The sequence below is a fragment of the Pseudophryne corroboree genome, chromosome 4, assembly GCF_028390025.1.
Source record: "Pseudophryne corroboree isolate aPseCor3 chromosome 4, aPseCor3.hap2, whole genome shotgun sequence".
In the NCBI taxonomy this organism is placed as follows: domain Eukaryota; kingdom Metazoa; phylum Chordata; class Amphibia; order Anura; family Myobatrachidae; genus Pseudophryne; species Pseudophryne corroboree.
In genome coordinates, this window is record NC_086447.1 from 287,985,203 (window position 1) to 288,013,191 (window position 27,989).

At 43.5% G+C, this 27,989-nt stretch overlaps 1 long non-coding RNA gene across 1 annotated transcript in view; it reads right to left on the bottom strand.

Moving 5' to 3' along the window:
- The window catches only part of LOC134911353 (uncharacterized), a 243,029-nt gene extending 215,368 nt beyond the window's left edge, over positions 1-27,661 (bottom strand). The window contains exons 1-2 of the long non-coding RNA XR_010176505.1: positions 27,267-27,661; positions 25,220-25,264 (exon numbers count right to left, since the gene is read on the bottom strand). This is a non-coding gene — a long non-coding RNA (uncharacterized LOC134911353). The remainder of the gene's footprint in view (positions 1-25,219; positions 25,265-27,266) is intronic.
- Positions 27,662-27,989: the final 328 nt, after the last annotated feature.

The window sequence follows — 27,989 nt, forward strand, 5'->3', positions numbered from 1 at the left end:
TTTTTACAACATTTTCCACATCCCTTTCCCCCTTCCAATATGCGTGGGTCCGGGATAGTGGAAGCTGCTACAAGCAGCTGTGGCGTATTGGGCCTCTCTAAAAGAGCTCCCTCACAGCCACGTGCAGGACTACCTGCAGGAAAGGCTGGACGGAGCTTACAGAAGAAGCACCGTCATAGCCCCTCACCACAGGTGTCCAGGTATGTTGGGGACGGGGCGGTCAGCTCACGCTGCCGCCCCGCTGTGTGGGGACACTGTTGTGAAGTGCCGAGCCACCCGCCGCCGCTTCCAGGACACCGCCGCTATGTGAGCGCCCGCCGCCGCTACCTAGCACCGCCGCTATGTGCTGCCGCTGCTCACAGAACCACGCCGGCCGCATTCACCATACATAGCCGCCGCTCCACGGCTCTATGCAGCGCGCTCCCCGGCTCCCGCTACCGCTCCCCGGCTCCCTCTACCTCAGCTCCCCGCATATAAGCCCCGGCTCCGTGTAATAGACAGCGGTACATGGAGCACGGGGGGGGGGGAAGCACACACACAAGGGGGGAGAAGTGTGCCCATAGCAGCAGCAGAACGCTGCATGGGTTATTAGATAAATAGGCTATTAAGCCTTTTTTAACAGGATTATTCACTGGTTATATCTGTTTGGAAAAGTTATAATATGCACTTTGTTTTATACTGTAAGCATGGCATGGGGGCCATTTTAACCAGGCTTCCTGTTTTCTTCCTGTTGTGATTCCAGAACGTTCCTGTACTACATCTCTACTCCACCGAAGGCGCAGGGGTGTTAGTGGGAATTTGGGATCAGATTTCATATAGACTGGCATGCACTGCACTTGGCCAGATATATATATATATATATATATAGAGACACCTTAGTACTATTTTACTGAGTCGTGCAAGTTGTCTGTCTTTGTATTTTGTGTTGTCTGTCTGCATAATGAGTAAGGCACCAGCAAAAACAAAAAAGCAGTTTCACTGCCATGTCTGTAAGAGTGTGTTACCGGATGGATCTACCACATGTACAGTATGTTTTGTGGATTCAGCTACGAATACAAGTTCGGCTCCGGTTTCAAAGCCGGTTTCATCCCCGGACCCTCCATGGGCTATGCTAGCAGATGTCCTGGCTGGATTGCAATCAGAATTGGCCGCCGCTCGACAAGAGCGGGAAGCGGCAAGATCTGAGTCTAGGGTGAGACCGCTAGAACTACCGGAGGAGTCTCAGCCTTACCAAAAGTCCAAGTCCATTTTGGGTAGAAGGGATAAATTTCATTTGTCTTATGATTTACCAGTTTCTGCTATGTTGCATTCTGACGATTCTATGCCAGACCTCTTTGCGCAAGATGACGGTGAGGAGGGCGAAGTAGACCAGCAGTCAGATAGTGACGATTTTGACAGCCCGGGCATTGATAATCTCATCAGAGCGGTGCGTCAGTCTCTGAAGTTTACAGAAACTGAGGAGCCTCTGACAAATGATGAAGTCGTCTTTACTAAACGACAGAGAACTCCAATGTGTTTTCCTGTTTCGGAATCTCTTAATAAGATGTTACTAGAAACACGAAAGAATCCGGATAAACGGTTTTCTATACCTCGCAGATTTAAGTCTAGTTACCCGTTTCCAGAGTCTGTGACAGCTACATGGGAGAATCCGCCATTGGTGGATTCGTCTGTGTCTAAACTTACAAAGAAATTAACCATACCAGTACCAACTGCTACTACGCTTAAAGACCCTTCGGACCGTAAAATAGAAGCTATGCTAAAGTCCATGTATATAGCAGCAGGAGTGTTGCTTAGACCTGGGTTGGTTGGCATTTGGGTAACTAAGGCGCTAATGGTATGGATAACAGAACTCAAGTCTGCCCTACGTGACGATCACCTTATACTTCTCGCTGATCAAATCTGGGAAGCTGCTGATTATCTACGTACAGCTTCTACTGACGTCTGTCAGCTCACTTCTCGCCTTTCATCGTCGCTAGTTACAGCACGACGAGCACTTTGGCTGCGTTCTTGGCAAGCAGAGGTCAAAAGAGGTATAGAGACGTTACCTTACGGTGGTGAGAAGTTGTTTGGTCCTGAATTGGACAAATGGATTTCTGAGGCCACGGGAGGAAAGTCTGTTTTCTTACCATTGCCTCCAACAGTACCTAGACGGAGATACTCTGGACCTGCGTTCAAATCCTTTAGACCTCAGTCCTTTCGCGGGCATGGCAGAGGAACAGCCACGCCTGGTAGATGAGGTCAAGGACGTGGTTTCCAACAAACCAACACCAGTCGTCAGGACGCTAAGGTCACCGACAAGCTAGTGGCATGACGGGCTCCCAGCCCATCTCGGATCTCCAATTGTGGGAGCACGCCTTCAGATGTTCCATTTGGTGTGGCTCCAGACGTCCACAGATGGGTGGATCTGCAATTTAGTGTTAAAAGGATACAAAATAGAGTTCGACTGTCTCCCGCCACTGCGGTTTTTCAAGACAGGACTGCCTGTGTCGGACGACAAGAGGGCGGTTCTGCAAATTGCCATTTAGTCTCTGCTGGATGCAGTAGTTTTGATTCCGGTCCCTGTACACCAACAAGGTCAGGATTATTATTCCAGTCTGTTTGTGGTACCAAAGCCGGATGGCTCGGTCAGGCCAATATTGAACTTAAAGGGTCTCAATCAGTACGTCACTTACTACAGATTCAAGATGGAATCTCTGTGGTCCGTAATTGCAGGTTTAGAGCCACAGGAATTCATGATTGCACTGGATCTCAAGGATGCGTACTTACACATTCCGATTTGGCCACCTCATCAGAGGTTCTTGCGGTTTGCAATACGGCAGAACCATTACCAGTTTCAGGCTCTACCGTTTGGCCTCTCGTCAGCGCCTCGGATATTCACCAAGGTGATGTCTGTGATGATAGCTCATCTCAGATCCCTGGGAGTGATAATAGATCCGTACTTGGACGATTTGCTCATCAAAGCTCCGTCTCAACAGATGCTCCTCCAACATGCGTTGCTAACGTACAATGGCCCTCATTCCGAGTCGTTCGCTCGTTATTTTTCATCGCATCGCAGTGAAAATCCGCTTAGTACGCATGCGCAATATTCGCACTGCGACTGCGCCAAGTAATTGTACAATAAAGATAGTATTTTTACTCACGGCTTTTTCTTCGCTCCGGCGATCGTAGTGTGATTGACAGGAAATGGGTGTTACTGGGCGGAAACACGGCGTTTTAGGGGCGTGTGGATGAAAACGCTACCGTTTCCGGAAAAAACGCAGGAGTGGCTGGAGAAACGGGGGAGTGTCTGGGCGAACGCTGGGTGTGTTTGTGACGTCAAACCAGGAACGACGAGCACTGAACTGATCGCAGATGCCGAGTAAGTGTGGAGCTACTCTGAAACTGCTAAGTAGTTTGTAATCGCAATATTGCGAATACATCGTTCGCAATTTTAAGAAGCTAAGATTCACTCCCAGTAGGCGGCGGCTTAGCGTGTGTAACTCTGCTAAAATCGCCTTGCGAGCGATCAACTCGGAATGAGGGCCAATGTACTGGTTCAGCACGGTTGGATTGTCAACTTCAAGAAATCACATCTGATTCCGTCTCAACGACTTCAATTCCTAGGTATGATTCTCAATACGGTAAATCAAAGAATTTACCTACCAGAACAGAAAGTACAGGTCATTCGTCATCTGGTACAATTAGTGCTCAAACCACGCACAATCTCGGTACATTTGTGCATTCGCCTCTTAGGCACAATGGTGGCGGCTTTCGAAGCGCTTCAGTTCGGGAGATTTCACTCACGTCCTTTTCAACTGGATGTGCTCGCACAGTGGTCGGGCTCGCATCTGCAGATTCACCACAGGGTGAGGTTGTCGCCACGGGCCAGAGTGTCTCTACTCTGGTGGCTCAAAGTACACAATCTAACCACGGGGAAACGGTTCGGCGCCTGGAATTGGATAATTCTAACGATGGACGCGAGTCTCAGAGGTTGGGGAGCTGTAGTTCAAAATTGTCAGCTCCAGGGTCTCTGGGCGGATCACGAAAGATTGCTGTCTATAAATGTCCTGGAACTCCGGGCAATTTACAATGCGCTACGACAAGCAGTGCACATGCTTCGGTCTCAGACTGTTCAGGTGCAGTCAGATAATGCAACGGCGGTCGCATACATCAACAAACAAGGAGGAACGAGAAGCCGCATGGCAATGCGGGAAGTAGCTCGACTCCTCAATTGGGCCGAGCATCACCAAGTGATATTGTCGGCAGTGTTCATTCCGGGAGTGGACAACTGGGAGGCGGATTATCTCAGCTGTCGGGATTTTCATCTAGGAGAATGGGCATTAAATCTAGAAGTGTTTCACATGTTGGTCTAGAGGTGGGGTTACCCTCAAGTGGACCTGATGGCATCTCGCCACAATCACCAAACGCCCCAGTATGTGTCCAGAATGCGAGATCCAAAGGCAGTGGCGGTGGATGCTCTCACCATTGCGTGGCCGTACAGCCTCGTGTATCTGTTTCCACCGTTTCTGCTGCTCCCTCTGTTGCTAAAACGGATCAAGAGAGTCCGTCACAGTCATACTAGTGGCGCCTCATTGGCCTCGGAGAGCTTGGTTCTCGGATCTCCGCGGACTACTCGCAGACGATCCTTGGCTACTCCCACTACGTACGGACCTGTTACAACAGGGTCCGTTCCTTTACCCCGATTTAGCGCGGCTGCGTTTGATGGGGTGGCTGTTGAGACCGCCCTCTTAAGAAGAGAGGGCATTCCAGAATCGGTTATACCAACCATGTTACGAGCTAGGAAGCCGGTTACGGCAGCTCATTATTACAGAATTTGGCGTGCCTATATAGCTTGGTGTGAAGATCGGAAGTTTCCGACATCATCTTTCAAGTTATCCCGTCTTTTGTTATTTCTACAGACGGGGTTAGATGGAGGACTGAGTTTATCTACACTAAAGGTGCAGGTATCTGCGTTGTCAATTTACTTTCAAAGACGATTGGCTCTATTGCTGTCGGTACACACTTTTCTGCAAGGTGTCCTCAGAGTACAGCCTCCATTCATTCCACCTACAGCGCCATGGGATTTGAATCTGGTTTTAGATTTCTTACAGTCTTCCTATTTTGAACCCTTACAACAAGTGGATATTAAGTTTCTCACTTGGAAAACAATTTTTCTACTAGCCTTAGCTTCGGCAAGGCGTGTTTCAGATTTGGGTGCCTTGTCATGCAAGCCACCGTATTTGGTGTTTCATGATGACAGAGCGGAACTTCGGACGAATCCCGCTTTCTTACCAAAGGTAGTGTCATCTTTTCACATCAATCAACCAATAGTAGTTCCTGTGTTGACAGGAAATTCTGGAACCTTGGAGGTGGTACGCGCATTATGCGTGTATGTATCCCGAACGTCTACAGTTCGTAAGACGGATACGTTGTTTGTTCTCTATGATGCTGCCAAGATGGGTTGGCCAGCTTCTAAGCAGACCTTATCCAGATGGATTAAACTGACCATACGTCAGGCTTACCTTCATGCTAGGTTACAGCCACCTACATCAGTAACAGCTCATTCCACACGTTCTGTGGGAACTTCGTGGGCAGCTGGTCGTGGGGCTTCTACGACGCAGCTTTGCCGTGCGGCTACGTGGTCATCAGTGTACACGTTTGTGCGCTTTTACAAGTTTGATACGTTTGCGGCATCAGCATCTAGCTTTGGCCGCCTAGTGTTACAGGTGCCAAACTGCTCTCCCGCCCACGGGGAAGGCTTTGGTACGTCCCAAGAGTACTCCAGTGACCCCTAGTGGATGAAAAAGAAAATAGGATTTTGGTACTTACCAGGTAAATCCTTTTCTTTGAATCCATAGGGGGCACTGGACGCCCACCCAGAGAAGTTTTACCTGGTTTGTGGTAAATTCAGGGGATCTTATGGTAACACATTCTCACCGACTGGTTCAAAGTTTCAAGTTCTAGCGGTTATAGTGCCAACTGTTTAGTTGTCAGTAACGTTATGTGTCAACTTTATTGTTGTCCGTTATGTTATATGTACTTCTCCATTGTCAACCTCTCTATAGCTCCTGTTCGGCTCAGTAAAAAACACTGAGGTACTCTGGGATATGGAGGGGAGGAGAGTTCTAAATTTAATTATTCAGTGCCTTGTTCCTGCGGAAGCCGTCCATATCCCCAAGAGTACTCCAGTGCCCCCTATGGATTCAAAGAAAAGGATTTACCTGGTAAGTACCAAAATCCTATTTTCCAACCAGTCCCAGTCAGTTGCCACCCACAAACGGCTTCTTCCTGTCAATCTCCTTGCAATCGCCCCTGCGTATGGATTCATCGCACAAACCCATCCCTGAACGGCAATCTGTTTAGTACCTGTGCGACATGCCTGCGCATTGCGGTGCATACGCATGCGCAGTTCTGACTTGATTGCAGCACTGAAAAAAATGCTGGCGAGCGATCAGGTCTGAATTACCCCCATTATTTCCAGCAATATCCCCACGTCAGCTATTTATTAGAAACTCACCTAAATTGATCCTCAGCATTTCGTAACATTACATACTGTAACAGTATGTTTGTTTAGTGGTAATATTACAATTACCATGTCATAGACAACTGGTCAGATCTTCAAGTAACATGGCAATGAGTAGCATTGCCTACAGGCATTTTTTGGGGATCAAGGTGAGTTCAGAAGGAGGAGGACGATAAGGGGTGAAGAGGACAGAAGTGGAAGAAGAAGGAGGTAATGGGAAAAGGTGCAGTGCAAGAGGATCAGTAGATGAGGGCATAGAGGAACAATTTGTGGTGTTGGACACATGATAAAAGTGGTGGTGACAAACAGTAGTGGAAAGCAAGCAGCAGAAACAGATGCACAAAGAGGAAAGAATACATTTCACCCACAATGTGAAGACACACAAAGCGGGGAAAGAGAGGCACTGTCAAATACAAAAATGTACAGAGACATGGAGGGATCATAGAAGCAAACACACTGGTACACTGGGGACAAGCAGGCATGCTTACGAACAGACTATCTGGCAAAAGAGGAGCAGTGGTGAGGTCAGGTGCCAGCATGAGCAAGCAGAGCATGCCACAATTGGGTCACACTGGAGCAAAAGTAGTAGAACAGTAGTACACAATACACAGAGATTGTATGGGAGATTGCTGAGTGCTAAACTACTCAGAGATAAAATGCAATATCAGTGGTTACCATTTAGTGACACTGAATTTTATCAAGAGGGAAAAATAGTTTTTTGGTGTACTACATGAGTACTGTACAGCATACTAAGAGAACATTGTTGTGGTTTTTCTCTCAACCATTACACAGACAGATTAATAATTCTTATTTCTGTATAAGAATACGATAAGAAAAAAATAGAAAATCTGCATCTGTATCTGCACTTTGTATGCATATTGAGTAACATACAGCTATACAAGTATTGCATATCAAATTAATCAGCACAGTTCTCTGGTGCATCCTAACTGCATCATGTTGCAAATAAGACTCATTTTTGGCAATTAAAGATGCCTGACACTAATAGAGATGCACGAGACCTGGCGGCTCACTTGTGCCAGGCATCTCATGCCACAAAGTGTATTGAGTCTAGATGTGTAAGAACACATCTGTATTACAGTAATTCTTCATAAGACTATTACTACTGAGAAAGGAACAATTAAACTTGATGACCACTGCATTGAGTTTTTACATTGTATGCCTTTGCTACTAGTACATTTTCATGTTCTTTTCATAATATTTTATTAGAGAACTGCACATGTATATACAAACAGTTGTACAAGTAGTACATCACAATGCAGTCAAAAATCAAACAGCAAAATAAAAGCACTGCAACAGGAATAGTGACCTGAACAAAATTCACATAACAATATAAATCAGGGAAGAACACACAGTAAATCAAGATGTAAACCCAGAGGAGTAGTTGCGCAGGGAACACACATCATAGTTTACTGAACATATACATATTTCTTAATGTCACATTCTTAATGTTTAATTTTATGTCAAGACTCCTCACCACTCTGCTCCCCACTTTTGGAACTCCGCCTATAAGAACTCTCCCACAATCTCCAAATAATTCTCTCAAAGCCCACCACTTCACTATAGGTAACTCCTCATTGACTCTGATTTTACCTGCCAGTGGCAGGCTGCCATTTTACTTGTATTTCATTAGCACCTCTTGTTTTTGCTTTTAACCTACCTCTAGACCGACAAGCAGGGATCTCTCTACTCTACAGTATGTGTCATGTCTGCTCCTCCTTTATCTATTATGAAACAGTTATACTATACTACTGTAGTCATGTTTTTATTAGAGATGAGTGGGTTTCGGTTCCCTGAGTATAGAACCGCCCCGAACTTCACGATTCGAGTCCAGCTCGGGTTTTCCCACCAGACTCGGAAACCAGAACGAGGCAAAATCATCCTGCTGTCGGATTCTTGCGGGTTTTGGATTCCATATAAACAGCTGCATATCGCCGCCATTTTCACTCCAGTCCCGGAGAGTGTAGCGAGAGGAAGTGTCTCCTCAGTGTCTGTGCGGGAAAGTGGCATGTGAGGTGGTGACCTGCTCTTTTGTATCATTCCAGTGGTGCTGTCTTGTGCTGCATCAGTCAAGTGGTGGTGAGTTGTGCTGCATCAGTCCAGTCACAGTGTTGGAGTCCTGTGCTGCCATAAGTCCAGTGCTGCTGTATATGTCCAGTCCAGTGGTGCTGTCTTGTGCTGCATTAATCCAGTGGTGGTGTCCTGTGTTGTCATAAGTCCAGTGGTGGTGTCCTGTGCAGCCATAAGTCCAGTACTGCTGTATAAGTCCAGTCCAGTGGGGGTGTCTAGCGCTGCATCAGTCCAGTCACTCCAGTGGTGGTGTCCTATGCTGCCATAAGTCCAGTTGTGGTGTTTTGTGCTGCCATAAGTCCAGTGGTGCTGCTGTATAAGTCCAGTCCAGTGGTGCTGCCGAATAAGTCCAGTCCAGTGGTGCTGCCGAATAAGTCCCGTCCAGTGGTGCTGCCATATAAGTCCAGTCCAGTAGTGCTGCTGTATAAGTCCAGTCCAGTGGTGCTGCCATATAAGTCCAGCAGTACTGCCATATAAATCCAGGGGTACTGCCGTATAACTACTGCGGTACTGCTGTATAAGTCCAGTGGTACTGTCTTGTGCTGTATATTATTTACTCCATATAAAGGGGTTATTAATATTTAATCCAAATAATTTTTACAGGGTTTGGCCTGTGTGGTGTAGGGGAATGTTCTCCTGTGCTGCATATTAGTATAATAACTCCAAATAAAAGGGTTATTATCCAAATAATTTTTACAGAGTTTTCCGTGTGTGTGTGGGTTTGGGGTACGTCTCCTGTGCTGCATATTATTATAGTAACTTCAAATAAAAGAGTTATTATTATCATCAAAATAATTGTTAAAGGGTTTGCCCTGTGTGATGTAGGTGTATGCTCTCCTGTGCTGCATATTATTAAAATAACTCCAAATAAAAGGGATATTATTATTCAATTTTTTTTACAGGATTTGCCCTGCGTGGTGTACGGGTACACTCTCCTGTGCTGCATTTTTATTATAATAACTCCAAATTAAAGGATTATTATTATCCAAATAATTTTTACAGGGTTTGCCCTGTGTGGTTTAGGGATACGCTCTCCTGTGCTTCATATTATTATAATAACTCCAAATAAAAGGGTTATTACCAAATTATTTTTACAAGCTTTGCCGTGTGTGTGTGGTTTAGGGGTATGCTCTCCTGTGCTGCATATTATTATAATAACTCCAAATAAAAGGGTTATTAGTATCCAAATAAGTTTTACAGGGTTTGCCCTGTGTGGTGTAGGGGTATGCTCTCCTGTGCTGCATATTATTTTAATAACTTCAAATTAAAGGGTTCTTATTATCCAAATAATTTTTACAGTGTTTTCCCTGTGTGGTTTAGGGGTACGCTCTCCTGTGCTGCACATTATTATCATAACTCCAAATAAAAGGGTTATTAACCAAAAAATTTTTACAGGCTTTGCCGTGTGTGTGTGGTTTAGGGGTATGCTCTCCTGTGCTGCATATTATTTTAATAACTTCAAATTAAAGGGTTCTTATTATCCAAATAATTTTTACAGTGTTTTCCCTGTGTGGTTTAGGGGTACGCTATCCTGTGCTGCATATTATTATAATAACTCCAAATAAAAGGGTTATTATTATCCAAATCATTTTTACAGGGTTTGCCCTGTATGGTGTAGGGGTATGCTCTCCTGTGTTGCATATTATTACAGTATATTAACGCCAAATTAAAGGGTTAATATTATCTAAATTATTTTTACAGGGTTTGCCCTGTGTGTAATACAGGTACGCTCTCCTGTGCTGCATATTATTATAATTACTCCAAATAAAATGGTTATTATCCAAATAATTTTTACAGGCTTTGCAGTGAGTGTGTAGTTTGGGGGTACGCTCTCCTGTGCTGCATATTATTGTAATAACTCCAAAAAATAGGGTTATTATCCAAATAATTTTTACAGGGTTTTCCCTGTGTGGTGTAGAGCTACGTTCTCCTGTCCTGCAAATTATTGTAAAAACTCCAAATCAAAGGGTTATTATCCAAATACATTTTTACAGGGTTTGCCCTGTGTGCTGTAGGGGTATGCTCTCTTTTTCTGTATATTATTATAATAACTCCAAATAAAAGGGTTATTTTTATCCAAATAATTTTTGCAGGGTTTGCCCTGTGTGTGTGGTTTAGAAATATGTTCTCCTTTGCTGCATATTATTATAATAACTCCAAATAAAAGGGTTATTATTTTACAAATAATTTTTACATGGTTTGCTCTGTGTGGTGTAGAGGTATGCTTTCCTGTGTTGCATATTATTATAATAACTCCAAATAAAAGGGTTATTATTATCCAAATAATTTTTACAGGGTTTGCCATATGTGGTTTAGGGGTACACTCTCCTGTGCTGCATATTATTATAATAGCCCCATATAAAATGGTTATTATTATTTAAATATTTTTACAGGGTTTGCCCAGTGTGGTTTAGGGGTATGCTCTCCTGTGCTGCATATTATTATATTAACTCCGAATAAAAGGGTTATTATAATCCAAATAATTTTTACAGGGTTTGCCCTGTGTGATATATGGGTACTCTATCCTGTGCTGCATATTATTATCATAACTCCAAATAAAAGGGTTATTATTCAAGTAATTTTTACAGGCTTTGCTGTGTGTGTGTGTGTGTGTGTGTGTGTGTGTGTGTGTGTGTGTGTGTGGTTTAGGGGTATGCTCTCCGGTGCTGCATATTATTATAATAACTCCAAATGAAAGGGTTATTATTTTCCAAATAATTTTTACAGGGTTTGACCTGTGTGGTTTAGGGGTACGCTCTCCTGTGCTGCATATTATTATAACTGCAAATAAAAGGGTTATTATCCAAATAATTTTTACAGGGATTGACCTGTGTGGGTTAGGGGTACACTCTCCTGTGCTGCATGTTATTATAATAATTCCAAATAAAAGGGTTATTATAATCCAAATAATTTTTACAGGGTTTGCCTTGTGTGTGTGTGTGTGTGTGTGTGTGTGTGTGTGTGTGTGTGTGTGTGTGTGTGTGGTATAGGGGTATGCACTACTGTGCTGCATATTATTTTAATAACTTCAAAAAGGGTTCTTGTTATACAAATCATTTTTACAGTGTTTTCCCTGTGGTTTAGGGGTACGCTCTCCTGTGCTGCATATTATTATATTTACTCCAAATAAAAGGGTTATTATTATCCAATTAATTTTTACAGGGTTTGCCCTATGTGGTTTAGGGGTACGCTCTCCTGTGCTGGATATTATTATAATAGCCCCATATAAAATGGTTATTATTATTTAAATATTTTTTCAGGGTTTGCCCTGTGTGGTTTAGAGGTATGCTCTCCTGTGCTGCATATTATTATATTAACTCGGAATAAAAGGGTTATTATTATCCAAATAATTTTGACAGGGTTTGTCCTGTGTGATATATGGGTACTCTATCCTGTGCTGCATATTATTATAATAACTCCAAATAAAAGGGTTATTATCCATATAAAATTTAGAGGGTCTGCCCTGTGTGGTGCAGGGGTACGCTCTTCTGTGCTGCATATTATTATAATAACTTCAAATAAAAGGGATAACTTTATCCAATTTTGTTTTACAGGGTTTTCCCTGTGTGGTGTAGAGATACGCTCTCCTGTGCCTCATATTATTGTAATAACTCTAAATAAAAGGATTTTTATCCAAATAATTTTTACAGGATTTGCCCTGTGTGTTTGGTTTAGGGGTATGCTCTCCTGTGCTGCATATTATTATAATAACTCCAAATAAAAGGATAATTTTTATCTAGTGATGTGCACCGGAATTTTTTTGTGTTTTGTGTTTTGGTTTTGGATTCGGTTCCGCGGCCGTGTTTTGGATACGGACGCGTTTTGGCAAAACCTCCCTGAAATTTTTTTGTCGGATTCGGGTGTGTTTTGGATTCATTTTTTTTTTTTAAACCCTCAAAAACAGCTTAAATCATAGAATTTGGGGGTCATTTTGATCCCATAGTATTATTAACCTCAATAACCATAATTTCCACTCATTTCCAGTCTATTCTGAACACCTCACACCTCACAATATTATTTTTAGTCCTAAAATTTGCACCGAGGTCGCTGGATGACTAAGCGAAGCGACCCAAGTGACCGACACAAACACCTGGCCCATCTAGGAGTGGCACTGCAGTGTCAGACAGGATGGCCGATTTAAAAAACAGTCCCTAAACAGCACATGATGCAAAGAAAAAAAGAGGTGCACCAAGGTCGCTGGATGGCTAAGCTAAGCGACCCAAGTGGCCGACACAAACACCTGGCCCATCTAGGAGTGGCACTGCAGTGTCACACAGGATGGCCGATTTAAAAAATAGTCCCCAAACAGCACATGATGCAAAGAAAAAAAGAGGTGCACCAAGGTCGCTGGATGGCTAACCTAAGCGACCCAAGTGGCCGACACAAACACCTGGCTCATCTAGGAGTGGCACTGCAGTGTCAGACAGGATGGCCAATTTAAAAAATAGTCCCCAAACAGCAACTGATGCAAAGAAAAAAAGAGGTGCACCAAGGTCGCTGGATGGCTAAGCAAAGCGACCCAAGTGGCCGAAACAAACACCTGGCCCATCCAGGAGTGGCACTGCAGTGTCAGACAGGATGGCCGATTAAAAAATTAGTCCCCAAACAGCACATGATGCAAAGAAAAAAAGAGGTGCACCAAGGTCGCTGGATGGCTAAACTAAGCGACCCAAGTGGCCGACACAAACACCTGGCCCATCTAGGAGTTGCACTATAGAAATAGAACGAAAAGAAGACTATTTTGGGGGCACTCTTTGAAATACAGGACAGGGCTATTATTATCCTAGTAGTCTTAAAATATAACCTTTATTGATCCATTAAAATATAACAATGTAACAAACATTAACATAAAGAACTACACATTGATCTTCATAAAAGTACTACAACACAACTAATAATGTGTGTTGATTAAATAACCAATATTGTTTCTTACTAATAGTAAATCAATCAATACTCCCTGTATGTATGCCACTTCCATACAACTTGTTGTGAACTTCACAAATATGGCTGCACCCAGGATTAACGATAATTATAAGAATTATCCCCCACTAAAACTGAAAATTGTTTTAAAGGTTTAACGTCTCAGCATACACAGACATTATAAATCTTCCATCAGTGTCTCATAGTAGGTTTTCTCACCTTAATTGTAACACTCCTTATTGCTACTGTTACTGAAAGTGGTGACAATTTAAAGGGTAAAAACCTAGACCCAATTGGCCAGAAAGAGTTAAACATTAAAGAAAGTCACTGTGTAACATATATTAGTCTTCCCCCTTTCAGTTTGTAAAGACATGAGTATTGGTTTTAGAGGAAGATCAGCAACTCATATTCCGTTGCTTCTGCTGTCTCTCCGTCATGAGTTTAGACAAAATTGTCGACACAGCGGCCGGTAGATGAGAGAGCAGCGGTCTGAGCTTTAGCTGATTAGAAGGAAGATAGAAGCCGTACTGCTTTCCCCGTTAGGATGGTCACAGTGTCCTGATATCGTAAGACATTGCAGAACACTATGCCATAATTCAGGAATGAGTGTTGGCCAAAAAATAGTAGATCACAATAATTCCTGATTAATACACCTTTAATTAGGTCTTTGATTCACACAAGTTGCATAAATATTTATTATGCCTGGTAGCATAGAGATATTGCAGGGCATCACAACATAACATAAGAATATGTGCTGGCCGAAGATAAAAATCAAAAGTATTTCTTGAATAGTAAACACAAGACCAGCATGTATGTTTGCAGCATGAATCAAGGTCCTTAGTACACACAGTCTGCACAATAAATAGACCTCTGTTTTGGTTAAAGGATTGCTAAATCACAGTCAAAATGTTTGAACTATCTTTGTCAAAAAATCCGTTTATGTGGATCACACTGTAACACAGCTAGGTTCCTTCTTGTAATTTTGTTGCAATGCCTGTGTAGAATTTACCATAATTGTATCAGACCAAAATTCTAAAGTAATAGCAGTCACAAAGCAGTTGTTATGAAAACTCGTACTAAAGAAGGAGGAAGACCTTAATTACAGCAGACCTTACCACCCCATAACAGCCGTTTTCCCGTCACCGCAATCGTGGATGAGAGCTGGCCCGAGGTGTTACCGTGTATGCAAATGAGACGAACGGTCCTGGGTGGAGCTAAGGGTATCGATTGAACCAGTGGTTAGACAGTTTCTCGCGGCGGCATTGCCATGAATGCGGTGCAGCGTCCCTGCAATGTCTTATGACACCAAGGTGCTGCAACCGCTCTAACGTGGACAGCAGTACGGCCACTTTCTTTCTTCCTACAGACGATACCTGATCTGCCCCTGTCCACTCGCTCACCGTCCGCTGTATTGGTCCTGAGACCCTAATTCATGACGGGAAAACGGCTGTTATGGGGTGGTAAGGTCTGCTGTAATTAAGGTCTTCCTCCTTCTTTAGTACGAGTTTTCATAACAACTGCTTTGTGACTGCTATTACTTTAGAATTTTGGTCTGATACAATTATGGTAAATTCTACACAGGCATTGCAACAAAATTACAAGAAGGAACCTAGCTGTGTTACAGTGTGATCCACATAAACGGATTTTTTGACAAAGATAGTTCAAACATTTTGACTGTGATTTAGCAATCCTTTAACCAAAACAGAGGTCTATTTATTGTGCAGACTGTGTGTACTAAGGACCTTGATTCATGCTGCAAACATACATGCTGGTCTTGTGTTTACTATTCAAGAAATACTTTTGATTTTTATCTTCGGCCAGCACATATTCTTATGTTATGTTGTGATGCCCTGCAATATCTCTATGCTACCAGGCATAATAAATATTTATGCAACTTGTGTGAATCAAAGACCTAATTAAAGGTGTATTAATCAGGAATTATTGTGATCTACTATTTTTTGGCCAACACTCATTCCTGAATTATGGCATAGTGTTCTGCAATGTCTTACGATATCAGGACACTGTGACCATCCTAACGGGGAAAGCAGTACGGCTTCTATCTTCCTTCTAATCAGCTAAAGCTCAGACCGCTGCTCTCTCATCTACCGGCCGCTGTGTCGACAATTTTGTCTAAACTCATGACGGAGAGACAGCAGAAGCAACGGAATATGAGTTGCTGATCTTCCTCTAAAACCAATACTCATGTCTTTACAAACTGAAAGGGGGAAGACTAATATATGTTACACAGTGACTTTCTTTAATGTTTAACTCTTTCTGGCCAATTGGGTCTAGGTTTTTACCCTTTAAATTGTCACCACTTTCAGTAACAGTAGCAATAAGGAGTGTTACAATTAAGGTGAGAAAACCTACTATGAGACACTGATGGAAGATTTATGATGTCTGTGTATGCTTAGACGTTAAACCTTTAAAACAATTTTCAGTTTTAGTGGGGGATAATTCTTATCATTATCATTAATCCTGGGTGCAGCCACATTTGTGAAGTTCACAACAAGTTGTATGGAAGTGGCATACCTACAGGGAGTATTGATTGATTTACTATTAGTAAGAAACAATATTGGTTATTTAATCAACACACATGGGGGGTCATTCCGAGTTGTTCGCTCGTTATTTTTTTCTCGCAATGGAGCGATTAGTCGCTAATGCGCATGCGCAATGTCCGCAGTGCGACTGCGCCAAGTAAATTTGCTGTGCAGTTAGGTATTTTACTCACGGCATTACGAGGTTTTTTCTTCGTTCTGGTGATCGTAATGTGATTGACAGGAAGTGGGTGTTTCTGGGCGGAAACTGGCCGTTTTATGGGAGTGTGTGAAAAAACGCTACCGTTTCTGGGAAAAACGCGGGAGTGGCTGGAGAAACGGAGGAGTGTCTGGGCGAACGCTGGGTATGTTTGTGACGTCAAACCAGGAACGACAAGCACTGAACTGATCGCACTGGCAGAGTAAGTCTCGAGCTACTCAGAAACTGCACAGAGAAGTCTTTTCGCAATATTGCGAATCTTTCGTTCGCAATTTTGATAAGCTAAAATTCACTCCCAGTAGGCGGCGGCTTAGCGTGTGCAAAGCTGCTAAAAGCAGCTTGCGAGCGAACAACTCGGAATGACCCCCATGATTAGTTGTGTTGTAGTACTTTTATGAAGATCAATGTGTAGTTCTTTATGTTAATGTTTGTTACATTGTTATATTTTAATGGATCAATAAAGGTTATATTTTAAGACAACTAGGATAATAATAGCCCTGTCCTGTATTTCAAAGAGTGCCCCCAAAATAGAGTCTTCTTTTCTTTCTATTTCTATTTTGACTTTCTGACTCTGGAGAGCAACACCAACCTTTGTCTGTGACGAATTTCCACAGCAAGTATAGGTATCTGGTTTGTAGACCCTTTTTTATACTTACCTATTCTTCAACAATATTTATGGTAACAAAGGGTTTTCTTGTTGCGGATCATCTCAACTGTCTTTTTCTTCCATCTAGGAGTTGCACTGCAGTGTCAGACAGGATGGCCGATTTAAAAAATAGTCCCCAAACAGCACATGATGCAAAGAAAAAAAGAGGTGCACCAAGGTCGCTGGATGGCTAAGCTAAGCGACCCAAGTGACCGACACAAACACCTGGCCCATCTAGGAGTGGCACTACAGTGTCAGACAGGATGGCCGATTTAAAAAATAGTCCCCAAACAGCACATGATGCAAAGAAAAAAAGAGGTGCACCAAGGTCGCTGGATGGCTAAGCTAAGCGACCCAAGTTGCCGACACAAACACCTGGCCCATCTAGGAGTGGCACTGCAGTGTCAGACAGGATGGCCGATTTAAAAAATAGTCCCCAAACAGCACATGATGCAAAGAAAAAAAGAGGTGCACCAAGGTCGCTGGATGGCTAAGCTAAGCGACCCAAGTGACCGACACAAACACCTGGCCCATCTAGGAGTGGCACTGCAGTGTCAGACAGGATGGCCGATTTAAAAAATAGTCCCCAAACAGCACATGATGCAAGGAAAAAAAGAGGTGCACCAAGGTCGCTGGATGGCTAAGCTAAGCGACCCAAGTGGCCGACACAAACACCTGGCACACCTAGGAGTGGCACTGCAGTTTTCTAGCGAGAGGATGAGTGCTTCCATCCTCATGTGAATCTGAACCACTAGCCATGAACATAGGCCAGGGCCTCAGCCGTTCCTTGCCACTCCATGTCGTAAATGGCATATTGGCAAGTTTACGCTTCTCATCAGATGCTTTTAATTTTGATTTTTGGGTAATTTTACTGAACTTTTGTAGTATACTTGACGATACAGAGGTAGAGCAATGGACTAATGTACCGTACTGCTATATATATATATACTGGTGGTCAGCAAAATTCTGCACTGTCCTCCTACTATATAATACTGCGCACAACTAAAATGCACCACATGTATGGGTGGATAGTATACTTGACGACACAGAGGTAGGTAGAGCAGTGGACTACTGTACCGTACTGCTATATATTATATACTGGTGGTCAGCAAAATTCTGCACTGTCCTCCTACTATATAATACTGCGCACAACTAAAATGCACCACAGGTATGGATGGATAGTATACTTGATGACACAGAGGTAGGTAGAGCAGTGGCCTACTGTACCGTACTGCTATATATTATATACTGGTGGTCAGCAAAATTCTGCACTGTCCTCCTACTATATAATACTGCGCACAACTAAAATGCACCACAGGTATGGATGGATAGTATACTTGACGACACAGAGGTAGGTAGAGCAGTGGCCTACTGTACCGTACTGCTATATATTATATACTGGTGGTCAGCAAAAAGTCAGCACTGTCCTCCTACTATATAAAATACTGAGCACAACTAAAATGCACCACAGGTATGGATGGATAGTATACTTGATGACACAGAGGTAGGTAGAGCAGTGGACTACTGTACCATACTGCTTTATATTATATACTGGCGGTCAGCAAAATTCTGCACTGTCCTCCTACTATATATACTGCGCACAACTAAAATGCACCACAGGTATGGATGGATAGTATACAGTGGACTACTGTACCGTACTGCTATATAATACTGGTGGTCACTGGTCAGCAAAATTCTGCACTGTCCTCCTATACTACAATGAAGCACAGATATGGAGCGTTTTTTAGGCAGAGAACGTAGATATTTTCAGCACACTGAGCACAGATATTTGCAAGCACACTGAGCACAGATATTTGCAGCACACTGAGCACAGATATTTGCAGCACACTGAACACAGAAACTGAGAGAACGCTGCACGTCCTCTCCCTATCATCTCAATGCACAAGTGAAAATGGCAGCGATGCGCGGCTCATTATATAGAATACGAATCTCGCGAGAATCCGACAGCGGGATGATGACGTTCGTGCGCGCTCGGGTTAACCGAGCAAGGCGTGAGGATCCGAGTCTAACCGTGTAAAATGGGTGAAGCTCGGGGGGGTTCGGATTCCGAGAAACCGAACCCGCTCATCACTATTTTTATCCAAATCATTTTGTACAGGGTTTGCCCTGTTTGGTGTAGGGTTAGGCTCTCCTGTGCCTCATATTATTTTAATAACTCCAAATAAAAGGGTTATTATCCAAATCATTTTTAGAGGGTTTGCCCTGTGTGGTGTAGGGCTACGCTCTCCTGTACTGCATAATATTATAATGACTCCAAATAAAAGGATTATTATTATCCAAATAATTTTTCCAGGGTTTGACCTGTGTGGTGTAGGGGTAGGTTCTCCTGTGATGCATATTGTTATATAACTCCAGAAAAATAATGGAGAACAAAAATTTGGAAGATAAAGTGAAAGATCAAGAACCACTTCCACCTAGTGCTGAAGCTGATGCCACTAGTTATGACATAGATGATGAAATGCCATCAATGTCGTCTGCCAAGGCCTATGCCCAATGTCACAGTAGAGGGCATGTAAGATCCAAAAAGCCAAAGTTCAGTAAAAGGACCCAAAAAAAATAATTTAAATCATCTGAGGAGAAACGTAAACTTGCCAACATGCCATTTATGACACGGAGTGGCAAGTTACGGCAAAGGCCCTGGCCTATGTTCATGACTAGTGGTTCAGCTTCATATGACGATGGAAGCCCTCATCTTCCCACTAGAAAAATTAAAAGAGTTAAGCTGGCAAAGGCACAGCAAAGAGCTGTGCTTTCTAAGATGGTATCACAAATCCCCAAGGAGAGTCCAAGTGTTTGTCGGCGGTTGCGATGCTTGACCTTCCTAAGACTATATGGAAAGAGGAGGCTCCTACCACCATTTGCACACCCCCTGCAAGTGCTGGGAAGAGCACTGCCAGTCCAGTTGCTAATATTGAGATTGAGGATGTCACTGTAGGCGTACACCAGGATGAGGAGGATATAAGTGTAGCTGGTGCTGAGGAGGAAGTTGATGAGGATTCTGATGGTGATGTGGTTTGTTTGAAAAAGGCACCAGTGGAGACAGTTGTTGTCCATGGGATGAGAAAGCCAGGGCAAAATACCAAAAGAGCCATCTCTTCAGTGTGGAATTATTTACAGAAATCCGGAAAACCGTGTGTTGCCTTTGTCAGTCCGTAATAAGTAGGGGTGAGGACGTTAACCACCTAGGAACATCATCCCATATACGTCACCTGCAGTACATTCATCAGAAGTCATTGTCAAGTTCAGAAATTTTGGGTAAGGGTGTAATCAGTCCACTGACACCTAAATCCCTTCTTTCTCTTGTACCCAAGCTCCTGCAAGCCACACCACCAACTCCCTCAACGTCAATTTTCTCCTCAGTCAGGAACGTCAGTAGTCCTGCAGGCCATGTCACTGGCATGACTGACAATCCTTTCCTAACCGGGATTCCTCTGGAGGATCCTTGAGTGGTACACCTACTGCTTCTGCTGCTGCTGCTGCTGTTGTCGCTGCTGGGAGTCGATCATCATCCCAGAGGGGAAGTCGGAAGACCACTTGTACTACTTCAACTAAGCAATTGACTGTCCAACAGTCCTTTGTGAGGAAGATGAAATATGACAGCAGTGATCCGGTTGCAAAGCGGATAACTGAGGACTTGACGTCTATGTTGGTGTTAGACGTGCATCCGGTTTCCGCCATTAGTGCAGTGGAAATTCGACAATTGATTGAGGTGGTGTGTCCCTGGTACCAAATCCCATATAGATTCCACTTCACTAGGAAAGCGATTCCCAGACTGTACAGGGACATTAAGAAAAGTGTCATCAGTGTCTTGAAAAATGCGGTTGTACCCACTGTCCACTTAACCACGGACATGTGGACAAGTGGAGCAGAGCAAACTAAGGACTACATGACTTTGACAGCTCACTGGGTAGGTGTATTGCCTCCCACAGCAATAGCAGCAGTAGCAGCATCTCAAAAATGCCAGCTCATTCCTAGGCAGGCTACGCTGTGTATCACTGGTTTACCTAAGAGGCACACTGCTGACAACCGCTTACGGAAACTGAGGGACATAATCGCACAATGGCTTACCCCACTTAGCCTCTCCTGGGGATTTGTGATATCGGACAACGCCACCAATTTTGTGTGTGCATTACATCTGGGCAAATTCTAGCATGTCCCATGTTTTGTACATACAATTAATTTGGTGGTGCAGAATTGTTTGAAAAATGACAGGGGCATGCAGGAGATGTTGACGGTGGCCCGAAAAATTGCCGGCCACTTTCGACATTCAGCCACTAGATGCCGAAGACTGGAGCACCAGAAAACACTCCTGAACCTGCCCTGCCATCACCTGAAGCAAGAGGTGGTAACGAGGTGGTATTTAACACTCTATATGCTTCAGAGGATGGAGGAGCAGCAAAAGGCCATTCAAACCTATACATCCACCTACGATATAGGCAAAGGAGGGGAAATATACCTGACTCAAGCACAGTGGAGAATGATTTCTGTGTTGTGCAAGGTTCTCCAACCCTTCAAACTTGCCACACATGAAGTCAGTTCAGACACTGCCAGCTTGAGTCAGGTCATTCCCCTCATCAAGCTTTTGCAGAAGCAGCTGGAGACATTGAAGGAGGAGCTAAGATGGAGCGATTTCGCTAAGTATGTGGGACTTGTGGATGGAGCCCTTCATTTGCTTTGCCAGGATTCAAGGGTGGTCAATCTGCTGAAATCAGAGCACTACATTTTGCCCACCGTTCTCGATCCTAGGTTTAAAGCCTACATAGTATCTCTCTTTCCAGCAGACAAAAGTCTGCAGAGGTGCAAAGACCTGCTGGTGAGAAAATTGTCAACTCAAGCGAAACCTGACCCGTCAACAGCTCCTCCTTCATTTTCTCCCACAACTGGGGCTGCCAGGAAAAGGATAAAATTTCCTAGCCCACCTGCTGGCGGTGATACAGGGCAGTCAGGAGCAAGTGCTGACATCTGGTCCAGACTGAAGGACCTGCCAACGATTACTGACATATCTATTGTCACTGCATATGATGCTGTCACCATTGAAAGAATGGTGGAGGATTATATCAGTGACAGCATCCAAGTAGGTATGTCAGACAGTCCGTATGTATACTGGAAGGATAAAGAGGCAATTTGGAGGCCCTTGCACAAACTGGCTTTATTTTACCTAAGTTGCCCCCCCTCCAGTGTGTACTCCGAAAGAGTGTTTAGTGCAGCCAGTAACCTTGTCAGCGATCGACGTAGGAGGTTACTTCCACAAAATGTGGAGAAGACGATGTTCATCAAAATGAATTATAAATTCCTCCAGGAAGACATTTACCAGCAATTGCCTCCAGAAAGTACACAGGGACCTGTGATGGTGGATTTCAGTGGGGATGAATTAATACTCTGTGAGGAGGAGGATGTACACAGTGAAAGGGGTGAGGAATCGGAGGATGAGGACGACATCTTGCCTCTGTAGAGCCAGTTGGTGCAAGGAGAGATTATTTGCTTATTTGGTGGGGGGGTTAATTGCTTCTTTTTTGTGGGGGCCCAAACAAACCAATCATTTTAGCCACAGTCATGTGGCAGACCCTGTCACTGAAATGATTGGTTTGTTAAAGTGTGCATGTCCTCTTTATACAAAATAAGGGTAGGTGGGAGGGCACAAGGACAATTCCATCTTGCACCTCTTATTTTTTTCTTTGCATTAGATGGGTCAGGTGTTTATGCCGCCCACTTGTGTTTCTTGACTTAGTCATCCAGCTACCTCATTGCACCTCTTTTTTTTCTTTGCATGATGTGCTCTTTGGGGCCTAGTTTTTAAAACAGCCATCCTGTCTGACACTGCAGTGTCACTCCTAGATGGGCCAGGTGTTTGTGCCGCCCACTTGTGTCATTTAGCTTAGTCATCCAGCTACCTCACTGCACCTCTTTTTTTTCTTTGCATTATGTCCTCTTTGGGGCCTAGTTTCTAAAAGTGCCATCCTGTCTGTCACTGCAGTGCCACTCCTAGATGGGACAGGTGTTTGTGCCGCCCAATTGTATCGCTTAGCTTAGTCATCAAGCTACCTCGGTGCAACCATTTGGCCTAAAAACAATATTGTGAGGTGTTCAAAATAGACTGGAAATGAGTGGAAATTAATGTTACTGAGTTTAATAATACTATTGCATCAAAATTACCCACAAATTCTGTGATTTTAGCTGATTTTATGTTTTGTTTTTTTCAAAAATCATCCAGATCCGAAACCAAAACCTGAAAGGGTGGTTTTGGCAAAACCAATCCAGATCCAAAATATGAGCGGGGATCCAGATCCAAAACCAAAACACAAAACCCAAAAAGTACCCGCCGCACATCTCTAATGTTTATGTGTAACTAGGAGGTCATTCCGAGTTGTTCGCTCGCAAGGCGATTTTAGCAGAGTTGCTCACGCTAAGCCGCCGCCTACTGGGAGTGAATCTTAGCATCTTAAAATTGCGAACGATGTATTCGCAATATTGCGATTACACACCTCGTAGCAGTTTCTGAGTAGCTTCAGACTTACTCGGCATCTGCGATCAGTTCAGTGCTTGTCGTTCCTGGTTTGACGTCACAAACACTCCCAGCGTTCGCCCAGACACTCCTCCGTTTCTCCGGCCTCTCCTGCGTTTTTTCCGGAAACGTTAGCGTTTTTTCCCACACGCCCATAAAACAGCCTGTTTCCGCCCAGTAACACCCATTTCCTGTCAATCACATTACCATCGCAAGACCGATGAAAAAGCCGTGAGTAAAATTCCTAAGTGCATAGCAAATTTACTTGGCGCAGTCGCAGTGCGAACATTGCGCATGCGCATTAAGCGGAAAATCGCTGCGATGCGAAGATTTTTACCGAGCGAAAAACTCGGAATGAGGGCCCTAGTTTCTATCTGATTTTTATGTTTAATTGTTCATACAAATGGTACAACATATATTAATACCTGCAATTTGGACTTGTGTGATTTGTTATTATGTGTAATTTGTATTTGTGTGATCTATATGCCTACTGACCACCGCCTTGCAAATGTATGATAATGATGATGACAGGTTAACTAAAGTTTAGCTACTGTAATTGCTTTAACAAGTCACATAACTTTATCACTGCTTAACCATGTCTAATCACAGTAGTTCATCTGATTTTAATACTCCTAAATGAAGCAAATTTGCTGTAAAACTGAAAACAAGCACAAAAGGCTGATAAATGAACTCCAGGATAAAGCACTGTCATTTAAAAGTACATAATAAGGGAAGGCTATAAGAGTCAGAATATACTTGTGATGTTATTGAACACAATGTTAAAATACAAGATAAATAATATGATGTGTGTTTCAGAGAAGTAGCATGGCGATAACGCTTGTGGGCTGGCCACACCTCCTGTAGGCATACGTGATATCATGACATCACAAAGAGGGTTACCAAGAATCTGAAGATGTGCAGAGTGCTCTCTGGTGGATCTGTATACTGCAGGGTGCTATTCCAGACACCCCGAAAGCCAAACACAGGTGCCATGAGGCAGTGACATTGGTCTTAATCCCTGGGCAACATGAATAGCTTGCACATCCATTGTTACAGCCCTGGGGGCAAATTTACTAATATGGGAGTTCTATTTAAAGATGGGATGTTGCCCATAGCAACCAATCAGATTCTAGGTATTATATTCTAGAAGGTGCTAGATGAATGAGAAGTAGAATCTGATTGGTTGCTATGGGCAACATCCCATCTTCAATAGAACTCCCATCTTAGTAAATTTACCCCCTGGGGTGTTTTGTGGTGCAGTAAACTTCTACAGTATGTTATATAGATCCAATAATCATTTTGCAGCCAAAATCCTTTTATAGTTAATACTTAACTTTTAGTATTATGTAAATATGCAGTTAAAAGGTGTTGAATGAGCAACTACAACTAAAGTTGAGAAAAATATTATTAAAAGTCGCCTTTGTGTATAGAAGAAAAAAGGATTGTTGTGTTTAAAAATAATTAATCGTTATAACATTACACCTGAATAGATCTTCAATATTAGAGTTTATGCAATAATATGATCCACCCATTATACTACCATAGCTTATTATTGTATTTTATTATTAATAAGTTACATATCAGCATGTGGGTATGATGTGTACAATCTGTGCAACCTCTTTGATGTAATGGTGTTCGTACTTTGTTTCAGTATATAATCTATGGCTTGTGCTATCTTGTGAACAGATCACATCTCACAGATATCTCCCAAGAATCGTATTGATACTATTGATTTACAGAGACTTGTTATGTGGTGCCCTGGGTGCATACAACTTGGGAGTACCTTGGTCAGCTCCTCATCTGAGATTCTCTCTTGTTGCTCCATACCCTAGCAGAGAGGTAAGGACAGAACAGACACAAAGAAAATGATTCAGATGGTTTGTAAAAGAACTGTGATATTTATTCTGCAACTAGTACAGTATGTCTGTAAAACCAGTGCAACTCATGTATTCAAAGATACTATATACTGTACATCCCAAAAAATAATTACCAGATACATCCTAAAGTCTTAAAGTAAATGCAATTTCTTTCAATGTCCAAAACACAATAGAAATATTGACAGAGAGGCAGACAGCACACACCAAATCTGAGAGGAATGTCATTAAGGAGTATATCCAATTAAAGTCGGATCCATTCCGACATGCATTTGTCGTAGTGGATCCGACAAGCCCTATTCAATGAGTGGCCAAATCCGACAGTCAAATTTGTCCGTTCCCGTTGTCCTGTCCTGCTGCTGCTGTCAGCGGCAGCGGGGAGTGCTGTCATAGGTGTGCGCAGGGGGGGTGCCTGGTGCGCACAGGCACCCCCTAATGTCTGGCACCCCGATCTCACATGCCTGATGCAGCGATCGCCGAGCAGGCTGATTACTGTCCCCTCTGCACTGCACCCTGTCAGGACTGCATTACTGACCGGACGCCTGGATTAATCAAGGGTGCCACTGACACCGGCTTTCAAATTCCCAGCTCCACCTCCATGTACAAAAACAGTGTGATGTGACATGATTACGTCATGCTGCTCGCACGCCCACCCGTCACAGCCACCACACGCCCACCTCTCTCCTTCTATGCTATGCCAACACCAGCTACTGATGAGGAGCAGCATGCAGCCAGCGTTCCTCTTAGGAAGACAAATTCAATACTTGCAGACGGCCGGCAGCAGCATTGACACGTCACTCGTTTTTCCAGCAGCAGCAGTACTAGTCTGCGACTGTCAGTGAGTGACTGACTTGTAAGTAAGCTGCTGCAGCTTGCAGGGGAAAGAGAGGGGGAGCCAGACCAGGCTGAGGAGGAGCAGTGTAATTGCAGTGAGTGCCATCAGGGGTGTTTGTTTGGTGCACACCACAACATCTGACAATGTATCTGCTTTATTAGGATTGGTACAAAGGTGGAAATTTAATATGTGTTGACCATCAATAGATGGTGCTAGACACGCCCAAAAGGCGGTGCTAGACACTCCCCTCCGATGGTGCACCCCCTAATAAAATGTGCTGCGCACACCAGTGAGTGCTGTCAGTGGCGGAGGGGAGTGCTGTCTGTGGCGGCGGGGAGCATTGAGGTACATATGCCCTGCAGCCTCTATAGCCCCCCACACAGCTCCCTCGTCTCTTCTCCTCAATCCGACTTTCTATAAATTCGGATTGAGATTGTCGGAAATGGGACCAAAAACTGTCAAATTTGGTCCCTTTTCCAACAGAAGCAAGCAGATCGGCGGCTATTCTGCCGATCCACATGCTTTCCAACAAGTCAAATTTCCCAACTTGTCGGAAAACTGAGGGGGGACTGAATAGGTTGGAACCGTTTCCGACCTTAAAAAGTCGTAAACGGACATCTTTCTGACAAGATGGCAGTTTCGACTGTAATTGAATATACCCCTAAGTAACACTAAAGTCTTACATGAAAAAACAGTAAACAAGTTTTCTTGCAACAGGGTTACAGGGGTAACAGGGTTATAGCTTATTCCTTTATATACAGAGGTTGTGGCAGGTCAAAGATTTTCTTACAGTAGATCATTTTGTTGTAGGATTTTGTCAGTTTCATTAGTCAAGTCACAGCCATATAATTTCATGCACATTTGTCAAAATATCTTGTATGAATATAACACTTTGGGGTGAATTCAATTCTTTATCGTGCCCGATTTCCCATCCAAAGTGTAGGGAGATCGGGGAGGCATATTCAAATGATTGGGTAGTTTTGCATGCTGATTGCGCCCAGGCAGCCCCGGTTTAGCAACGCAAAGCTGTCAGACCCAACCATAGTGCTGGACACAATGTAAAAAGTGCTGTTTGGACACCCAAATGGGTTATTTTTGCTAACATTAGCTCACCAACTTACTTTGTGGGTAGCAAGCTGAAATGCAGTACCGGCAGATGATCACACCCGAATGGAGCACCAATGGAATTGCTTGGTCGGGGCACCCGGGAGTGTAAGCTGCCACATGAGAGAATTGAATTAGACTCTTTGTGTGTTATTAGCAAATTATCTATTCCTCAGGGTCAAACTGTTCCTCCAAATTCAAGCACAGCAGTGAAGTTGTATGGAAGTACTGATTTCTTGTTTAATTCTATTCTCTCAGCTCTGCTTCCTGCTGACACACCAGCGTCTTTTATGAAAGTCTCTGTCACCCTGAGAATGTTTTTAACACTAACTCCTATATTAATCTTGAAATTACTTCACTCAGCCCTGATGTCTTCACACCACAGCAGTTCTTCTCCTCACACTTTCTTTAGACCAACTGCAACTCACCAACTGCTGCTAACCAACTGCTGCTCACCAACTGCCACTCCTTGACTAGCAGTCACCAGCCTTCCAGTTGACCTCTCACAGCACCCTTCTCTGCTTGTGCATGCACAGAAAAACACAATATTTTGCAGCAACTGTAAAACAGATGTGTCCTTAGGTATTTTTGCTGTGTTACGTACGCAACGCAGCATGCGAATCCCAGCTGTTCATTTAAAATATATTGTAGACCCACAAAAGCAACTGAGTGTTGGCTCTCTTGGCATAGCTCTGCTACAATGTATACACAATTCGGCATCAAACGCAGTCAAGTTACAA